The sequence below is a fragment of the Pelodiscus sinensis genome, chromosome 5 (assembly GCF_049634645.1).
Source record: "Pelodiscus sinensis isolate JC-2024 chromosome 5, ASM4963464v1, whole genome shotgun sequence".
NCBI lineage: Eukaryota > Metazoa > Chordata > Testudines > Trionychidae > Pelodiscus > Pelodiscus sinensis.
In genome coordinates this window covers 26,349,806-26,370,755 of record NC_134715.1, presented here as the reverse complement: position 1 = coordinate 26,370,755, position 20,950 = coordinate 26,349,806, and the positions used below count along the sequence as shown (strand labels likewise).

The 20,950-nt window shown below is 42.1% G+C and overlaps 1 long non-coding RNA gene across 1 annotated transcript in view; it reads right to left on the bottom strand.

The window, feature by feature from the left end:
* LOC112545143 (uncharacterized) overlaps positions 1–20,314 on the bottom strand; it is a 48,207-nt gene extending 27,893 nt beyond the window's left edge. The window contains exon 1 of the long non-coding RNA XR_012903793.1: positions 20,088–20,314. This is a non-coding gene — a long non-coding RNA (uncharacterized LOC112545143). The remainder of the gene's footprint in view (positions 1–20,087) is intronic.
* Between the last annotated feature and the right edge of the window lie 636 nt (positions 20,315–20,950).

Below are 20,950 nucleotides of genomic sequence, written 5' to 3'. Positions count from 1 at the left end.
TGTTATCAGCACTGGGGACTCTGGTTCATTCATCCTTAAATGCAATCTTCCTTGCCTGTAACTAACTTGCCAAATATCTACCAATGTGATAGTAAATTTCAGCTTTTTCTCTCTTCTACTTCACCATTGTTCACTGTTTCTTCCTTTCAGTGGATAGATCAGGGACCGTAAAGCATTACTTCTCTGCTCGCTCTCTATGTAGACCATGTTGTGAATGTAAGGATGTAACAGGGCTTGAACGATCCAGAGGGTGCACCAACATTTTTTTTCCTATTGAAGGACATTCCTTGAGAGCCCTACTTTTAGCAGATCTGGTCCTGTCTGTAGTGTTGTAACCACAGAGAAAAGAGGGAGATAAGGCAGGGTGAACCCCGCAGGAAATGTAGGAATGAACAGGGGATTCCAGGGATAGAAGAATGAAGCAAGAAAACAAACAAGCAAGAGAGACAGAGAGAGAATGAATAAGGAAGGAAGATTGAGTGGGCAGATAGAAACAATGCACAAGGGCCAGGCTATGACATGGGATTGCAGGGGAAGAAAACAAGAAATTCATAACCTGACTGTTGAGCCAGATATCAAAATGGGAAGCTGGATTGATAACAAATGTGTTCAAAGTGAGACAATTGGCAGGAAGCCAGAGCACACAGCAGGGGAAAAGTTGTTAATCAAAGGGAGGGAATCTGGTGCAGAAGTGGGGGGTCAGGTTGGATTGCTTTCTCAAGGACTGAGCAACCATTGGGAATGTGGGAGGGAGCTTGTTTTGTTAGGAGGGTGGAAAAGAAAAGATCACAGATGGTGGGGTGGAGGGTTGAGAAAGGAGGGGATTTTGGTAGGAGAGGAAGGGCTGATCATACCATGGCAGCAGCAGTGGCTGTGGCTGGACCGGAGCACTTTAAATTGCTCCCTGAGCCATGGGTGGTGTGGACCAAGCAGCACTGAAGAGCTGGCTGGAGGAGGCTAGCCCCAGCTCCACCCCTTCCACCTGAGGCTTCAGCCCTTCTGGGGGCCCGGTGCTGGGATTTCCCACCTTGCCCAGGGGCCTGGAAATTCTGTTAGCATCCTGTGTTGGATGCTAAGCAGTTGTGAAAAACCAGGCCATTTATTTAGGTGCTAAAATACAGATTTACGAATGTAATTTTTGGCACTTATGTACTGTCCTTACTGCTGTAATTAGTCAAAACAAAAATAGAATTACAGCTATTCATTACTCTTTATATGATATAATGATACAGAATAAATATTTCACCTTAAAGAGCAATGGTCTATCATCTAATCTGGTTTAGGATAGAAATTAATGGAGCTATGGTGAACCCCACCAGCTGAGAATCTGGTTGAAATGTCTGAGCTATGGCTAGGTTTGCTTTTTCTTCTAATAAATACTTTGACAATTTTTACCCAGCAAGAGATCCCTTGTACACTGTAAATTTTCTAGTCTATTGGCAATATTTTAATTATAACCTATTTTAACTTACTTCTTCTGGACCTAACCTGCTGTCCTCTTCACTTTCACAGTCTAAAGTCCATTGTGGATTCTCAATGAAGACAGAAGATAGAATGATAGCAGTATATAAACTGTTGGATTCTGGTTACCTGAAGATGATAATGGATACTTACCTCATAACTGTGGTTCTTCGAAATGTGTTGCTCATGTCTATTCCATGTAGGTGTGCATGCAGCATGCACATGTCATCGGAAACTTTTTCCCTAGCAACACCCGCCGGGCCAGTGGGGGAGCCCCCTGGAGAGGCCGGTATACCAGCGCCACTATGTACCCTGCTGGCCCTCCACCCACTTGGTTCCTTCTTACTGGACTACTCCGAGGAAGGGGAGGTGGGTGGGATTTGGAATGGACATGAGCTACACATCTCGAAGAACCACAGATACAAGGTAAGTAACCGTTCTTTCTTCTTTGAGTGATTGCTTATGTCCATTCCACGTTGGTGACTCCAAAGCAGACACCCAAGGAGGTGAGGTCAGAGTTCTAACCTTCCACTGAGTGGAGGACAGCTCTACCCAGGGCAGCATCCTCCCATGCCTGATTAGTCAGCACATAATAGTTAGCAAAGGTGTGGACAAAGGATCACGTGGCAACCCTGCATATGTCCAGAATAAGGACCCAAGCCAGGAAGGTTGTGGAAGAGGCCTGAGCTCTAGTCGAGTGGGCCGTGAAGGGAGGGGCTGGAATCCCAGTCATACCATAGCACTCCCTAATGCAGGCTGTGATCCAAGAGGAGATCCTTTGTGCTGATACCGGCTGGCCTTTCATCCGCTCTGTTACAGCAACAAAGAGCTGAGGTGACCTGTGGAAGGGCTTTGTTCTTTCTAAATAAACGGCTAGAGCCCTCCAAATGGCCAAAGGGTGTAGCACCTGTTCCTTACCCGATGCATGGGACTTGGGGTAAAAAACTGGCAGGAAGATGTCCTGCAGTACGTGAAAGTTGGACACTGCCTTCGGCAGCAATGCAGGGTAGGGTGCAACCTGACTTTGCCTTTGAATAAAACTATATGGGGGGGGGGGGGGGAAGTGAGGGATCTGCCATGATGGCTCTCAGTTCGGACACGTCTGGCAATATGGTGGCCACCTAGAGCAGTGGTCCCCAACCCTTTTGGGGGACACGCAGGGCTGACGGGCCGCCCAGGGATGGGGCAACGCATGCGCCACACGCCTTGCACGCCTTGCCAGCACCACGCATGTGCCGTGCACCTGGGGCAGGGGCCGCACATGCGCCAGGCTCCCGGAGGCAGGGCTAGGCGGGTGCACATAAATGCTCTGGTGGGTGCCATGGCGCCTGTGGGCACCACGTTAGGGACCACTGACCTAGCACCACATTGGGGACCACTGACCTTATAGGACAGGTGTAGTAACCAACACCAGCATCACCAAGGGTTCAAATGCGGATCGCGTTCGTAACTCGAGGTCCACCATTTACGACAGCTTCGGTCACAACTGCAAATGGTCGTAAGTCGACCATTCGCAACTTGGGGACCGGCTGTATTACAGGCCTCGGACAAATGGGCTTCGCCCAGACACTTAAGGCATGCAGAGTGCGGGTCGTCACAGGCCATAGGTCTCTGGCACTTCTCACAGGGCTGGGAGCGTGGGACAGGGACTATGGTGGGACCTTACCTCAGAAAACCACTTAACTATTTAATGAGAACTTGTTAAGAACCATAATTATAGCACTATATCAAAGAACTGTAACACTAAGCTATGAAGGGGCGCTTGCTAAACAAGGACAGAAGCATGTTCCAACGACCGTCACAGGTGGTAAGAAGGAACTGAGGAGGTGGAGGGCCAGCAGGGGTATATATGGGCCGGTATACCGGTGCCACTCTAGTGGGCTCCCCCACTAGCCTGATGGGTGCTGCTAAGGGAAAAGCTTCCAACGATGCATACACGCTTCACGCACACACCTACATGGAACGGACATGAACAATCACTCGAAGAAGAACCACTTCTGAGGCACTGAATGGTACCAAGGACTGGAAAATGCAACAGCTCTGGATAAAATCCCATTCACTTTATAGGTCAGATTTGAATAGCCTTACTCATGGCAAGTAGCACTACGGTGAGAGTATGCATGATGTAAGATGCTACTTGCCTTGACTCTGGCCTGTGTATAGCCCCAGTAAGCCAAATTCACTCCAGTTAAATCCCTATAGCTTCAGTAAACTCACCTGAAGTCATTGACGTTACGTAGCTCCGAATTTTGCTTGCAATGTTTTGTGGGGCTAATTTTGTTCATAAGGCCAATAGGATTTGGCATTGTATCCTCAAGTGAAAGTCAGTTCAGATTGGAGGGAAGTACTACTAAAATAATTACAACCTGTGTGGGATAGCTCTGCAGTGGGCTACGTGAAATGATTTGGAGATATCAGTCCAGTTTCATCACAAGAAACACAGTCCTATGTGTCATTTTTTTGGTAGACTTTGTAGAGAGGACAAAGTGAGTTGACGTAAATAATAAATTGCTTGTTGTTAAAGGGAGTCCCACAAGGTCAGAGTAATAGGTATTGATAATGAGAAAACCTGCACTACAACTGCCCTTGCAGAATCTTTTCTGTGGATATAAAAGATGTAAGTCTTCGGGACTCAGTTCACCAGTATTAAATTCATTTAAAAAAAAATGAGGCTACTGCATTTCGGGTCTGAACATCACTATAGGTTGTTTCAAACATCCCGCCATGCACTTTTAACCTCCTCAAAACAGGCAATCCCATGAACAGCCCTACAGAGGGAATGCAATGTACATGTAAACTGAATTAAATGTTTGTTTAAAATATGACCAATGATGTGCGATACTATATAATTATTCCATAGAAACACTGTTAAATAATATTTTAATTAAAATATGATTGGAAAGATTTTGCATTGCTTTGTGTGCTAATACATATGTGCTTATGATGACAGATGTGCTTTTATTGCATAGACATTGAGGGGACCGCTCTAGCCCTTCAATTCTCCACCCACAGAAAGAGATATTTTTCAGCAAATCACTGTTCAATCTAAAACCTTGGGAGATTTTTTGAAAGACACAAATGACAGCTCAGAGCCAAACTCCCACTGAAAGTCACCTAATTGACTTTGAACATCTCCCCTTACCCCAAGTTTTTCTAATATTCCTCATGTCATTTATCCTGAAATCATCACACATCCTACTACGAAACTAAATTAGTGGGAAACTGAATACATGGGGATCAGAATGTTGAGCCTCATTTTACCTGTAGACATGCATACATGATTCACATTGGAGTTAATGGGACTTCCAAGGCAGGATTCATCTCACAGTAAGAAAAATGAAGAATTTTCCAAAATAAGGTAGTCATCCTGCAACCACTTATAGTTCAGTATATGAGTGGTGCCAATTAAATTAATGGGACAACTCCTCATGTGCCTAAATTAAACACACGTATTTGTGTTTGTCGGACTAAAATATTTATCAGCAAGTGCTAATATATAAAGTGCTAATTAAATTAAAAATGCTGCAAAGAGTACTATGTTTATGACTTTTTTTTTTACATGTTTATATTAAAACAATGTTTGCAGCTACTATTATCCCACAAATGTTTTTTTTAATAATAACTGCACTAAGGTCTAATATATATTGTTTTAATGCAGTATTATTTTTCAGACACTTATCTGATGTCAGATTCTTAACCCATTTTGTAATATTATATACAATAAGGCCTTAGAAAGCTCTAAGTCCTAAGAGGGAACATAGATCATTCTAGTGATTGTGCTTTTAGCATGTGACGTAAGAGACAAGGATTATGTGTGTCTAGTGCAGAAAGAACAATGAGTGTTCTGACTAGCATAGGAACATGAAAAAATGTAAGTGCATCAGGAATAGATTATAGCACATCTAACATTAGAGAAGGACCATGGTGTGAAGAGCAGACTCTAAAAACATGAAGTTTCTGCAGCACAATTAAGTTACAGATAAATGTTCCATAAGGGAATATTTTTTAAATAAAATCTAATTTGAGATTTGCAATCGTGAATTCCAAGTGAGCTCAGCACTGTATCTACTCAAGGATAGCAATTCTTATGTCTTTAAACTCCGCAGTGAATCTCCATGACATGCCAGAGTTATTCATGTGAGAGAGATAGGGTTGCCAATTCTTGTTACATGTATTCCTGGGGGTTTTCTTATGCCATAATATTTAATTAAAGATTAATCTATAATTCCTGGAGGGTTGGCAACTGTAGGGACACATCAGATGCCTGAGAGCTTACATCCTATGCCATGCTGATGCATGAAATTTTTAAACCTGCCCTTGACAAGTGAGGTGTTAGATGAGATGTTAGACAGCGTAGCAAGAAAGGAAATAACCAAAGAAGATGCAAGGAGTTAAACTATCCCATAGAATAATGTGTATTTTATACCATAGTGTATGTCTAGACTACATGGCTCCATCGACGGAGCCATGTTAACTAGTTTACGTGGCATAAACAAAGAAGCGGGGATTTAAATAATGACTTTTATGCCTCTTGAAATGAGGCTTACAGGATCAGTTGGCAAAGGCTTCCCCAGCTGACCGATCTGCGTCTAGACTACCGCGCTGTGCTGGATCAGCTGATCGTCGGCACAGCGTGGTGGCCATGTTTATTTTAATGTAGTGGGGATTATTTAAATCCCCGCTTCTTTGCCTATGCCGGGTAAACTAGTTTACATGGCTCCGTTGATGGAGTCATGTAGTCTAGACATACTCATACTGTCTGCTATAGGTAGCACAATAGATTTCTTCACATTTATTTAAGATGTCTACACTTAGGGCTGTGTGTAGAGTCTGGACACTGCAAGCACAGATATCCATTGTTAAGTGATATCTCACCATCTAAGGAGAACGGAGTAGACTGTAGTGCTTTGCACACCTGCACCCTCAGGGTACGTACCCTGCACTGCTCTCCACATTCCCATCTGAACTGCTATTTTTAGCTGTGTAGAGTCCCAGTGCCTCCTCCCTGCCACAGCCTGTCCTCACTGCAGGGAAAGACTCCTATAATGGGGATAGGATTAGGCAGAAGGGAGGCAGTGGTGAAAGGCTCTGGAAGAGGGAAGCTGCCAGAGCCTTTCCCTAATGCTGCCTCCTCCTTGCTGGGGCCTCTCACTGCTGCACGTAGTTACGCACTGTAGGGATGAGCGTGGATGCAGCTGCATAGCTACAGGACTAGTTCTTGTATGCTAAATGCCACTGTAAGAATAGAAAAGGCATTAGATTTACCTCTGAATTTGTCCCTTACTGACTGAGGGGGGGAGGGAAGCAAGGTTTTTTATTTTCTTATGGATAATTTTAAAATATTTTAAGGTTTTAAATGCACTTGGTTTTAGACAGAATTATTAAAAACCAATAGAGAATGTTTTATATCATATGCTGAGAAAAAAAATCTGTCTCAATATGGACAGAAAAAGAAATCATCGCAGCCTGCTAAAACAAATTAGGAAATGTGCTTTTGAATCTTATTATAATTTCTAAAGAAAGAAGCCTCTTGACTCAAATGCTAAAGGTCTGAAAATGGTCAAAGAGAATCATAGAGCTAAGTGGGCATCCAAATTACCTAGGAGCAATAATGCAAACGTTAACGCAGAGGAACCACTCAGCTTCTGTCTTTGAATAGCTGCGGTTGTGACTGGAGCACAGAAAAAAAAATCAAAATCTCTTTATTGTTATTCTTTATTATTTGCATTGCAGCAGTGTCCAAGTGCCCAATCAAAACTGGGATCCCATTTTGTCAGGTACTGTACAAACACAAAGGCAGACAAGTGCCTGCCCTGAAGAGCATGTTTTTCATCCTACAGTGTTTACATTTTCAATGGGAAAAACCAAAGCCCACACCTTTCAATGTTTCAACATTTTAGCTTAAATATGTAGTAAATTATGGGAACAAGAGGCAGGGAGACAAAATAAAAGCTAACAAGTACCCAAAGTGTGCAACATACACATCATCTAGCCCGATAGCAAAATAACTAGATAATAGTGTGATGAAGTTAATAAAGGAAAACTGTAGGGTGAATATCAGGAAAAACTTCCTTACAGTGAATTCTATTACACTGTAAAATGGTCTCCCAAGAGAAGTAACCAAGTCCCCATTGTTTGGGTTTTTCCAAAAGTAGACCATAAAACAAAGACAAACTCTGTCAGGGGGATGAATTAGTGAGCTAGTAAGCTTTCTTCATCTCTAGTATGTACAATTCTATGTCCAGAAACTTGTGAGATGATGAAATCATTTCTATGGTAAAATGAAATCTTTGCCTACAAATTAAGCAGCTAAATCCCTGAAGCTGGTCATTAAACCAGATTCAATCAACAAATCTTTAGGCAAGGGTGTTGAATCAGGACCCTATTGGGACTGTTACCCAATGTGCTGAGACCTCCTCTGTCTTGGTCCCCTACTATGCTGTCTTGTTGAGTCAGACATGCTAGACTGCTGCCACACAGACACAGGATCTGGGCCATGCCCCCAAAGCTGCAGACCCTAACTGAAAACAGCACAGCAAGATAACTGTCTTCAGCACTCAGGTACATAGCTCCTCTGATTTATTAAGTGTACAAGGTAGGATTTAAGTGGCAATAAGAGATAGCACACAGAACAATGTAGGTTACTAAGCAAAATAAAACAGAACACAAAAGCTAAGCTTAATACACTAAATAAATTAGTTACATGTAATATCTCACCCTCAAAACTATTCTAATAAGCTTCTTTCACAGACTGGAAAATCTTTAGGTTTTATTGTTTTCTGTTATTGGACTTTGGACCTGATGTCTGTGCTGTTAAAAATGGGGTTTCCTCTCTTTTGTAACTAAGTTTTGACCCATGGGAGTCCCCATGAGTATATTAATTGGTAACTTTTTCCCATCTAGTCATTATGCTTGCAATAGGAGTATAGTTTTGATAATAAACGTTCTTTCTTTATTAACCTGGTATTGGTTCAGTTCTGTGTCCTGGAAAAATATGTCTATGGGATCTGCATGCCTCTGACTAGGGGATAGCAGATAATAGAAAATCTTCCAGTCTGGGCCCATCCTTCCCCCACTTCAGTCTTAGATGTTTCCAGCAGTCATCATAGGTGGGGTAGCCTGGGAGAGCTTATGACCAAGATTACCTCATTTCCCACCCTTAATAGGTTTAACATAAGGTAAGAATCTTGTGTGTTCAGTATACACTTCCCCTGTGCTCTTGTGGGAAAATACAGCCTCCAAAATGGATGCCAGCATGAAGAATCTTGCATAAACATTAACAACATTAACAAGCTGCCATAACACTGAGGGTTGGGCAGCAGCCTGGGGACTGAGGGGTTAACTATGTCCCTGTACCTAACCAGGTATCTGCTCAGCCAATAGAAATGCAGATCAGGATTTCAAACTGAGAAAGGAATTTTTGGGTTTCCCTCCTTTGTCTCTGAACCAGTTTTGCTGTAGATACTGAGGGAGACAGAAGACATGTCTCTCTGCAAGAAAAAGACTCTTCATAATGTGTAAGTAGGGTAAAGTTTAGATAATTCCTTTAGGTTTTATTGTTTTCTGTTGTGGGACTTTGGATCTGATGTCTGTGCTGTTAGAAATGGGGATTCTTCTCTTTTGTAACTAAGTTTTGACCCATGGGAGTCCCCATGAGTATATTAATTGGTGACTTTTTCCATCTAGTCATTATGCTTGCAATAAGAGTATAGTTTTGATAATAAAAGTTATTTCTTTTTTATTAACCTAGTATTGGTTCAGTTCTGTGTCCTAGAAAAATATGTCTGTGGGATCTGCATGCCTCTGACTAGGGGATTGCAGCCACAGACTGCAATTTGTATTTTCTCTATTCTTTTTCAAGCTCTTTGGGAAAAAGAGCTTGGGGTGCCCCTGGGGTTGGTTTCAAGAGTCCACCCTTGTTTGTGGGTTCAAAAGCACTTGATGGTGGCAGTGGATTTTTATCCCCAAAATCTAGGTTTTTAGGATTTTGGGGGAAGTTTTATACCAATGCCTGGAAAGATAAGGTTTTAGGGTTGCTTTTGCAGGCCCACACTTCTGCATTCATCGTGCCAGAGTGGGGAATCAGCCTTGACACAAGCGTATTCCCATAAAGAAGATGGAATATCCCGTCACAGTATGAAGACCTAGATTCACAAAAAGAATGGCATGTAACTACCACCTAGGCACCTAACTACCACTTCTGGTCCTTCAATCCCAAAATCAAGACCCACTATGATTCACAGCACTCACTCAGGTGCCCAGAATGTATAGGTGGCTTATATCACTCAGCTCATCTGTTTTTGAAGTCCAAGTTCCTTTGGTGCCCCGAACATATGCACCGCAGGTTCCCTCAAGGCATCCATATGCATAAGGCCCAGTGTGATGCATCAACCAGGGGAAGATGGACATTCCTCTGTCTGACTCATCTTCAGGGCCTTATCTGATAAGCCTGTTTAGAGCTGGATTGAATCTGTGCAGGGAAACTCACATAAGGTGATGGTGCTAACTTCATAACTTTTAGTCTAGTAGTTAGAGTTCTCACCAGGGACGTGGGAGACCCCCCCCCCCCCCAGTTCAAGTCTCCCCTCCCTTGGAGTTAGAGTTGCAGTCTAATTGCTATCAATCAGACTCCCAAGGCTCCAACCCCACTCTGCCTCTTTTTGGGAGGCTCCGTCTCCATCACTTGCTCCTCTCCTCCCTCTCTCCATAGCTTTCTGGCTTGCCTCAAAGAGCCTGCCTGCAGGTAGGAAGCAGCAGGGATTGACATGGGTTAATGACCTGGCACCTTCCCTGTCCCCAGGTAACTGGATTTTTAGCTTGTGTACCATTCAGGATGGCCAAGTCCTCCTTTTCACCAGCCCTTTTAGTAAAAAACTAGTCACCTGGCACTCCTAAATGACACCTAAACATAGAAGCCAAAAACTGGACTGTATCGGTAAAACCCAGAGGGATTAAAAACCCTACCTATGAGAGATGAGGCAGAAGCATTAGCTCTTTATTTATTTGCAGTGAAGCTTCAGCCAGAGAGCCCAAGTCAGACATCAAGAGCTCAGGGGTTAGAGCTTGTAATAGCTCACGTAAGAGGCTGCAGATCCCACTTCAAATTCCTTCTCACCCTTAGGTGGAACAGGAACCTGAAGCTGGTGTTCCCACATTCCACGTGAGTACCCCAACCTCTGGCTAGAAGTTATGGGGGAAGCCTTCATCCCTACAAGACCTATATAGCCCCCTAAAACCATGAGAGGGTTTGCAGCTGAGACTCCCAAGCAGCATGAGGTACCTGCCTCCAGCCATTGGTAGGTGCTAAATTCCCTGAGAGGGGGTGAGGCTTAAGACACAACCCTCACTTTGGCTAGCTTAGGTGAGTGGTTACCTCAGTGGTGTGGGGAACTGTGTCCGTAAGGGTTGTACAGATGGAGCTTTAGTGCTAAGATATGCCAAGGATGGGGCTGGTGATTGTTGTTCAGGCTGTAGCTCTCAGCCTTTTTTTCCCCATGTGTGTCATCTTAGAAAGCAAGTAAGCAAGCAAGCACTGTTACACTCTTTCTTCTTACAGTCTGTGCCTTTCAGGTGTTGGTAAGTACTCATCATGTGCTTAATGGGAATGTGTTTTACTGTGCAGGCTAGTATATGCTGTTTGTCACCGCACTGATTTTTTTTGAAAGGTGCCTCTTTTCCTTTCTCTCTCTCCCATATCATCCCTTCTGTCACCCTGCTTATGGCCATTGCTATCTACAATGGTGTTGAGCCTCATCTGTCTCCTGCTCTTTCCCCTTTCCAGCTTCCTGTCTTTCTCCTTTCCCAAAGGCCCCTCCATTATACACCCACGCTCTTGAATGTATTAAGACTGGACAGCTTGGGATAGAGTTTTGTGGAGTAACCATAACATTTAGTTTATTTTTCACATGTTCTTTCCCCTTTTGATTATACACTGCCTCAGAAACAGGGCACTTGAGCATATATTTCGGCAGCTTTTATTTTAGTGGTATTTTTAAAGTGTCCCTTTCCTTCTTGTTGTTCTTACTACATTTTCTTTTCTGCATGCACATATATAGGCAAAACCTGCACAAATTTGGTTCATGGAGTGCAAAGCCAGGATAAATTCTAGGGATTTATCCTTATGTAATAACAGTAGATCATGGAGATCATGTTTAGTTGGCTGGAAGAGTTTTGCTTGACCCCTTAATCCAGATGTTCAACTTGATTATTAATGAAAACTGTGAACTTGAATATTCCTGAATTTGTGCCTAGAGTGATCTGGCTTTTTTTTTTCCACTTGAGAAAACTGCCTTTCAGAGTGAGAGAATAAACAGAAAAATACTAAATTGTGTTAGGGAAAAGCATATGTGTGTGTGCACGCACGCGCAGGGAAAATGTATACTTTGTTTTTTGGGGCACAGGGAGAGAAGAAAAAATGGCTACAGAGCCCCTCATTGTCAGTTCTTTATTAAATCACTTCCCCTTACTATAAACCTGGGACATTTAATTCCAATATTATTTTTAGATCCCCCAAAAGGTTTGTCAATTTAGCTTTTCTAAAAGAAATAGCCAAGCATGCAAAACACAGAACAATACCTCAAAAACTTCTCTATTTCTGCCTACCATTATTCCCACAGTTTTAGTATTTAGACACAGATGTGTCCTTAGCCCTGGTCAGTATTCCATTCTGTGCTTCCTTTCCGTGTATTACCTTTCACTTAGCTGCACTGAAGTGCTTGTCTTTAACTGAGTGTAACCATAATTTATTCAAATCATTTTAAATTTGCTTGCTCTGTGCACCATTCTCCACTTTATCTGCCATCAGCAAAAAATTCCACTTTAAAAAAATATATCCCCTGTGGGCCATTTATATAAAAGTTTAACAAAAAAGTGGGCATCCTGCTGAAATTTGGGAGAACTGTCTTGTTACTGTCCCTCTATTCACCCTGAACCATTTCATTTTGCTGACATCCTGTTTCTGGTGCCTCAGACAATTTTCAATCCATGTGTTACTGCTCTCTTCCCATTCCATGCTTACTGATTTTGTAGATCAATCTTTTGTGGGGTACAGCACCAAATGAATTTTTCAAATCCAGATAAATTATGGACAGCCTTTCACTTCTGCCTACTGATTTACTAACATAGTAAAAGAAGCCAAGCACATTTGCAATGGGTGATCTGAATGTGCAGATTCCCCTGTACCAGATTATGCATTTCATAATCCTGTCCCTTATTAATGTTTCCAATAGCTGTTCAGCAACCACAGCTAGGATTACTGGTGAGTAGATTCCTAAATCCTCCTTTGACTTTTTTTTTTTTTTTTTTTAAATACAGCTGAACTGGAGTAGCTACCTTCCAGGCATTTAGACAAACATTCCTCCTTTGCAAGCATCATTACTAAAGGTTCTCTCATTTCCCTTGCTAGTTCCTTCACAACTCTGAGATGCAGCTGATCTGGATCTTGTGCCTTGTCAACTTTTAATTGTTCTATTGCCTAACTATCTGCTCTGGGGTGATGATAAAACATTTCACTTTTCCCCTCAAGAAAATGTATCCCAGTTTCCAGGACATGACCTTCAGCTTCTTTCACAAATTCTCAAGCAAAGAATTCATGGGGGTTCTTGGCAATATCAGCCTGTCCACTGGCTTCCCACTCAGATCCTTTAACGGCCCCACTGATTGCTTGGCAGGCTGTGCACTTTGAATGTATTAAGCGAAAGTTCTCCCTTGATTTTTTTTATTTCCTTGCAGGATTTTTTTTTAAGCATTTGCTACTTTAGAGTTTCCGGACAGTGTTTATAATTGTTCAATTTTGGATGGAATGGCATTGTCAGACCTGCTAAGTTGTAGAATAATGCAATAAAGGAAACTGAAAACCACGGTATGAGCCAAATCTTGAATCAATGTAAAAATGGAGAAATTCTATTTACTTCAGTGGAATTACTCCACTTTCACCAAGGGGATGAGTGTGATCAGACTGTCCCTCCACAGGAAAAAGCCTATACACTACCTGGGGGCTTTATGCGCTAGCACAATGTCACAGCAGTGCTGACCAATATTAATGTCCCAAAAAGGAAAATTTCTAGAGCATTTACAAGCAAACCTCAAACTCACCAGAAAACCTCTTGGGAGATGACAATTGCTACAGAAATTGGGAGGAATTGAATGCTTTGCCTTCATGGGAATGTTCCTATTTCGATGTGTCTCTCTAGGTGCTTAAAATGGCACAGCGGTATATTTGTTGAACTACATTTTTCACATTTGATTTGCACTACCATCTTCACTCACCTCTCCCACAGACTTAGTTCTGTCCTGTATGTCGTAGGGGTACAGCACAGGATCTCACCCCAGCTTCTGTTTTTGCTTAAGTCACTACCCAGATAACTTGGAATCACTACACTCCCTATACCTTCTTCTACCTTCAGTGCCCTAAATTATACTCTGTGTTGCTTGATACTGAATGTGACATTCTTTCTTTTGTTGTCCATTTATGCTGCCATTAAATTAGAAAGCAGTCCTGCACCAAATCAAGTTTTACTTATGCCACTTAATATAATCCACTCTTACGTCTAGGGAATTACAATGTCCCCACTGTTACCACTCTGTCGTTTTCCTTGCTTCCTCCTCCTCCCCACCTTGTGCAATATTTTGAGACTAAGTTTCGTATAACATATGCTCTAGGAATTATTTTGGGGAAGTTCTATGGCCTGTGCTCTGTAACAGGTCAGACGAAATCAATGGTGAGTAACCTGCGGCCCATTTTGTTTAATGTTCCCCATGTGCAGGGTGTAACATGCCTCCTCATGTGAATTGGCATGTGAATTAGCTATGCATAACTTGAAGATACTTTATGCAAAACAGGTCATCTAACATACCAATTTTAGAGTTACAATTTGCTGGATCTGTATATCCTATTTTTGTGCATATAGGATTCTTGTATGTGAAGTTAGGAATATGAAGTGAGAGTGTTTATAGTTTTAAATATGCTAATGAGATCCATCAGCAATGCCCCATGAGCCTAATGATTTGATCAACTCGATGACTTGTGAACAGCCTTGTTTGTCCTGTAAGTCCAGAAGGTGGATCGTCCTAGAAAGATGTGACCATACCACCTGGTACTGGAATCCATTTTGAACCTGATGTTTTTCTATGGGAGGGGGGAGAGATGCCAAACAGAAAGATTCCCACTCTGGGGCTGTCTCTTAAGCAATGGGAAGCTATCAGCCTTTTGTCTTCAGCTGGCTTTTGAAACTGCCTGGCACACTCTATGAGGGCTGGAGACCCAATAGAGTAAAAGACCAACTTTGATTTGAAGGGGTTTTTTAACCTGAAATAAGAACAGTGGTTTAGAGTAAGAATTTGCAAGTAACAAATTTTAGTGAATTGGAACTAGCTATGTGCTTTCTATTCATTTTACTTTCATCTGTCTGTTTTCACTTGCAGCCACTTAAATCCTACTGTTTGCACTCAATAAAAATCACTTGTTTACTATCAGGCCCAGTGAAAATAATTGTTACCTGAGAGAAGCAACCACTGTTCATCTCTCTTTTTCACTGACAAAGATGGGGGAGGGGAGGTTGAACATTCTCATGAGTTTCCCCCATCTGTAAAACTAACACAGAAAGGAGGATTTATTTAGGGGTTTGATCCCTTTTAGGGGGTTGTTTCCTTTGTGCTGAGCCCTAGAGCTGCATCTTCCCAGACCTGTAGTGGCTCAGTTTCCTGCATTGCTCTGCAGGGGGTGATAATCCCAACTCTGTGCCTTGTTTGGGGGAGACCAGAGGATCTGGCCCATCAGGATAGGGTGATGGGGAGCCCAAGAGCACAAGAATAGGTGGCAGTGGAATGATGAGCACACTGGGGAAACAATCCCAATAGGACTTGTGAGAACACACCATTACACACAGTGGCCAGAGTCTCCTGGTTTCCCTCTACAGTCCACCCCCATATCAGTATTAGGAAAAGTGACATGTGTAAAACAGGGGCATGTGAAGTAAGGCGCTGCTGATTGTACATAACACTGACTATAACAGCCATGTTTGCTACCTCTGCAGCCAATCATAGCTCTGCTAAGGTCCAATCAGCACCTCCCACACATTCTATGTATGCAAGCGCAGTTAGCAAAACTACCCTATCCCAGGAAACCATCTTGGTTATGACTATCTTGCAGCCCACTGAGATGTAGGGTCACTCATGCCGGTCACTCACTAACCTAGGTTGCCCATCACTGGACTAATATGATCATAACAGTCCCTTCTGGCCTTGAAATCTATACATCTATAAACATAGTCCCAATCTCTATACAATCCATAAGGCCTGTGCTATATGCTAGTTTCTCTCTGGCTCCATTGGACAAGAATCTTCAAATTTTCCTTTATAAATGTGGCTGTGGCTATGCTTCTTTCACCATGTTCCTGTCTTTTTCTTCTTAAGCAGCAATAAAACTCAGTGGTCAACCATGAGCTTAGAGCTAAGTCATAGGTGGTGCTGCGTAGCCGTGGAAAGAGTGGAGAAGTAGGTGCTAGCAGCTCCTCCAACTCCTGATTCCTTTTTGCACCTTTGCAGGAGATGGCCATAAATGTGCAGGTCCTGCTCAGAGTTCTTCTTGGGGTTCTAATTACAGCAAGCCCGTCTACCCGCAGCACAGGTCTGTTCTTTTAAAGCACAATCAAATCCTTAACGCTTGTGTTTTGATGTTAATAACTCTTATTCAGTAATAATGGAACAGTTGAGTACAGAAATAGTAGGAGTAGCATCTAGCAGGTATAAAGTCACAATATTTCTGAGATGCTCTTGCAAAATGGCTGCAATTTTAAATACACATAAGAACTTTGAAAGCTCTATGCTGGATCAGGTTAACATAATGGCCATTCACCTAGGGATCTGCCCTTTATGTCTTTGAAGCTACGGCAGTGATAGTTTCATGCTATACGGTCATTTGTTCAAAAGCACCATTTTGTACAATTTGTTATAATCCACAATTGCTGCTGGAAAAAAAACACACTGGAAAAGGAAAGATGTAGCAGGCTAAAATCTAGACATTTTGATACTATATTTGCTCTTAAATTGAAGTTCTAAAATATCCCACATTTACGTGAAAATGGAAGTCTGATGAATAAAAATGCTGTTGTACAAAGCTTTTTCCAGTAGTGTTTTCCAATCAGAAGATAAAGCTGAATAATTTAAAACTCAACATCCAGCCTACAGTTTAGTGAGTATATTCTTCCCCATCAGAAAGAGAAACCAATACAGGTTGAACCTCTCTAGTCCAGGACCCTCTGACTGTTGCCAGACCAGAGAATTTTCCAGACCAGGTTAATGTTATCTAGCAGCATTACCAATACTTCTGAGCTGTTAGAAGGTATTTAGGGGTATATTAGAGCTAAACAATAGGACAGAACACAAAGCCAGGACTGGTGGCTGTAAATAAACTTTATGGGACTGTGGGAAACTTGGCCACAGCCATGATAAGTGGTCATCTGTCAAGGATGTTTCCCATTCTGACAAAAGGTGGGGGCTCACAAGAGACCTTAAATACCTTGTCTCTTCAGGCATCTGCTTATAAAAACTCCCCAAGGTCACAGATTTCCTGACCTTGGGAAATAGCTGCCAGTGTTCAAAGCTGTGTACAGCTTCACAGGTGATTAATAAACCTTGCCCAGTGAGTCAGCACCATGCACAGAGTCCTGAGCCTCTGACTGGGTGGGGCGGATTAATCATCTGTGAAGCTGTGCTGCCACTCAGCTTAGAGGGAACACTGGTAGCTGACACTATTAAGAGTAAAACAAAGACCCCTTCTTCTGAAATGCAGGAAGAAGCGCTTGATCTTCTTTCACAGGGGTACCCCCAAGCTTTTCTGCAAGAGGGCTTGAGAAAAAACAGAAAAACTGCAGTCTCTCATAGCTGATCTCTTAGTCTTAGGCATGCATACACAGATCCTCTGATACCTTCCAGACACAAGAATCAAATAATCGCCTTAAAAAAAGATGATTAACAAAAACATATACTTAATAAAGCATAGTTGGTTACTAGGTGTTACAGAGCAACTGAGAAAAACAAATTAAAACACAGAGAAACAGCTCTGTGTACAGCTTAGATATAGTGAATGGGGTGGGGGGAGAAGGAGGAGGAGGAGGACACATGGGCTTAGCACAGAGAAGCTTAGCCAAACAACAAAACAAAGTAAATAACCTGCTCGCAACTAAATATACCTTTTTTCCCTATTTACTCACAATATACTTCGAGGTCCAGTATTCCTTGTAGGGATGGTAGTCCTGCCTGGATTAATTCATCTTGTTTCCCACAGCTCCCAGCTTAAACTCATACAAAAAGCAAAATGGCAGGCAGGTAGATCTTTACAATTCAAATCTTCACAGTCTCTGCCATTGGCTTGCCTGGCTCCCTAATAACACCCCCGATCTACCAGAGTTTAACCTTTTAGTCACCAAGTGCTTGTCAGCACTCCTCCTATCCATCACAACATCCAGCTAACTAAAATCATGCTGGGCCACAGATGTTGCTGGACCAGATAGGTTCAACCTGTAGTATCTTTCCAATATTATCAGAAATAATTGACTGTACTCTAAATCCTTGAAGTTGTAACTCATTAAACCAACTTACATTTTTAAGAAATGTTTTTCCTCATTTTGGGATATTTTCGATATCATCAGATTACTAATATAAATGTTGGCTGTTTCTCACTAGAGTCATTATGAACTTGAAGAAATGATTCAAGGTTTTTTCTCTCCAAAAATAAGAAAGATATCAGGTGATTTATGTAATCCAGGTAAAATTTTCAATAATTACATTACCAAAAATGTTTAAATGCAATCATATTTTAAAAAACAGCCACTTTTAAGGCAAACAGCTCACTAATAGAATAAAATAATTTCATATCCTTAAAATCTAGTGTACCAATTTCAGCCTACAAATAAAGCAGTTATACAGTGTAAATGCATTCAGAACACTAGCAAAATTCAAAGAATCAGAAATTTATATCCTTGTTACTAGTAATTACAGTCACATTCTTTACTGAACTATATTCCCAGCCTACACATAAAAGTGTCCTTCCCCATTATCCACTTAAAACTAAGTCACCCTTAATACACATGTGGAAAAGAGAGAAGCTGTGGCTATATGACTGCGTTAGCACAGGAAGCACTGCATGCACTGCTGTAAATGTATCTGTCTACCTTTTAAGCAAAGTAGCTGAAAGCCCCTCAGGGTGTTCTTACGAAATGTAAATTCACTGAGTTGGAGACCTCAGCATAAAAATCTCTGCTTATACTGGATAGTAGTTTAACACTATCCTCTCCTTAAGAAAGGGAGAGAGAAAGAAATACTGTCTCCTTGTCACCATCTCCCTGTCACTACTATGCAGGCAGCAATGTTTTTGCTGATTTTGTTTCTTGGTGAAATAAAAACATTCTAAGCCTCTACTCAGAGTTGCTCTTTCAACACTAAGTAATAAATTCTTAATGCCATTGTGAAAAAGTAACATGCCAATGATTCATATTTGATATTAAATTAGAATAAAGACAAGATGGAATCAAAAGCAAAAGATGAGAGATAGATCTTTAAAGACAGACAGGGATTTAGATTCAGGTGGACACATCCAGACTGTATCATCAATATGCAAAAAATATGGGCCACCATTTTCAAATCTGGGTGCTTGAATCACTGCCGGTGTAACCCACACCTCTAGTGTGGCTCACTGTCCCATGCAGTGGCACCTGCACCACAGTAACAGATAAGAACAAGAGACCTCTACAGCACAAGCTGAGAGCTAGTTAGTTTTTAGCACAAAGGGTAGTGGCATCTGTACTAAGCTCCAGAGGTCCCAGGTTCAAATCCAGCTGGTGGCAATTACAGAAGTCTTTAAATTGTTTTAATAGACATTTTAAGTAGCCTTCCTTAGGATATATACACATCTAAAAAAATATTTAGATTGCTACATAGAAATGGCCTGGCTTTCAGAGCACCCTCATCTCCTACTATCATCAATAGGAATTGCATGTTAGGCACCCAATTTTGAAAACATTTTTGCTGCAATCATTAGGAAAGAACAAAGCATAGGTGCCCTTGGAGTGAGGGGTGACTATTTGGAAATAAGATGCCAAGCATGAAGATGGGAGACAATTATGGTGTTTATGCACCTACTTAAAGTAGCTTATATAGAGTGAACACTAAGTATATTATGCATACTGTTTCTCTGGTTTTAATTCAAGCCCCTCTACTTATTCTTGAACGACGAGGGTGTATCTAGTGAGGTCACACAGGAGTTAATGCTGGGACTGGTACTATTTGATATTTTCATTAATGACTTGGACAATGCAATGAAGACCATGCTTATAAAAATCTGTAGATGGGCATCTCACTGGGAGGGCAGGGTTAACATTCAAAATCAATAGGGGAATTGGTCTAAAATCAACAAGATGAAATTAATTAAGTGTGAAGTGGTATTTCATTTAGGAAGGCAAAGAAATGCATAAGCACAAAATGGAGGGGTGGGGGAAGGAAGGGAGAATAACTGGTATTACCAAAAAGGATCTTGGGGTTAGAGAACCCCAAATTAACTATGAATCAAAGTGATGAAGTTGTGAAGAAGGCTAATATTGAAGGGTATTGTGACAGGGTGCTCTACTTACCACTGGGATAGCACCTCTCCCTCACTCCTCAGTCCTTCTCTTACACCACAAGCTGCAGCCTTCTCCCTGTAATTCAGCCCTGCAGCCCGGTCAGGATTCTCAAAGCTTCATGATGCTACCCTCCTCTGTGGCTGGCAGGGGGAATCCAAGCCTCCCCACTGGGTTTGCCAGTCTCCTAAATGCCTCCCACCACTATAGTTTCCAGAGAGACTACTTCCCTGTAGCCTACCTCCTCTATCACCTTGCCATTGTAATAAAACCCAGCCCAGCTTGTTCCTCCTCAGCTGAGCTCCCTCATTCAGAGGATTACACATTCCTCCTAATTCCCCTCCGCTGAGCCTGGCTAATTGGCCCTTTTTTTGGGTCTACATTAACCCTTTCAGGACAAGAAAGGAGGAAATACTTCATCACAGGTTTATTTATAAGAGTGGTAATGTGCACAGGGCTTGCCAACAGGAGAGGGGGAAAGGGAACAGTTAAGGTAGCTGGAATCCTGGGCCCTTTCAAATTGCCATGGGAACCTCAAGCAGCACACTCTGGCCAGCTTTGACGGCCATTGGTGGGCAAGGGGAGGGAGTCTCTCTTCGCAGTCCTGTCCCTTCCAAGAGCTTGGCATCCCCCCACACACACTGCCCAGAGGCCCAGCAATCCTCTCAGCTCTCCTGGACATACAAGATCCAGGAGCTAAATGTCCCTCTCTGCTTGGTTCTAGTCCAATTGCGGGCACTTTAGGAAGTATGTGGATAAACTGGAAAAAGTCCACAAGAGAACAAGAGTAATTAAGAAGTTCTGAAAAACTTAACCTGTGAGGAAAAGCTTAAAAATGGGGCATATTTAGTCTCGAGGAAAAACACGACAAGGGA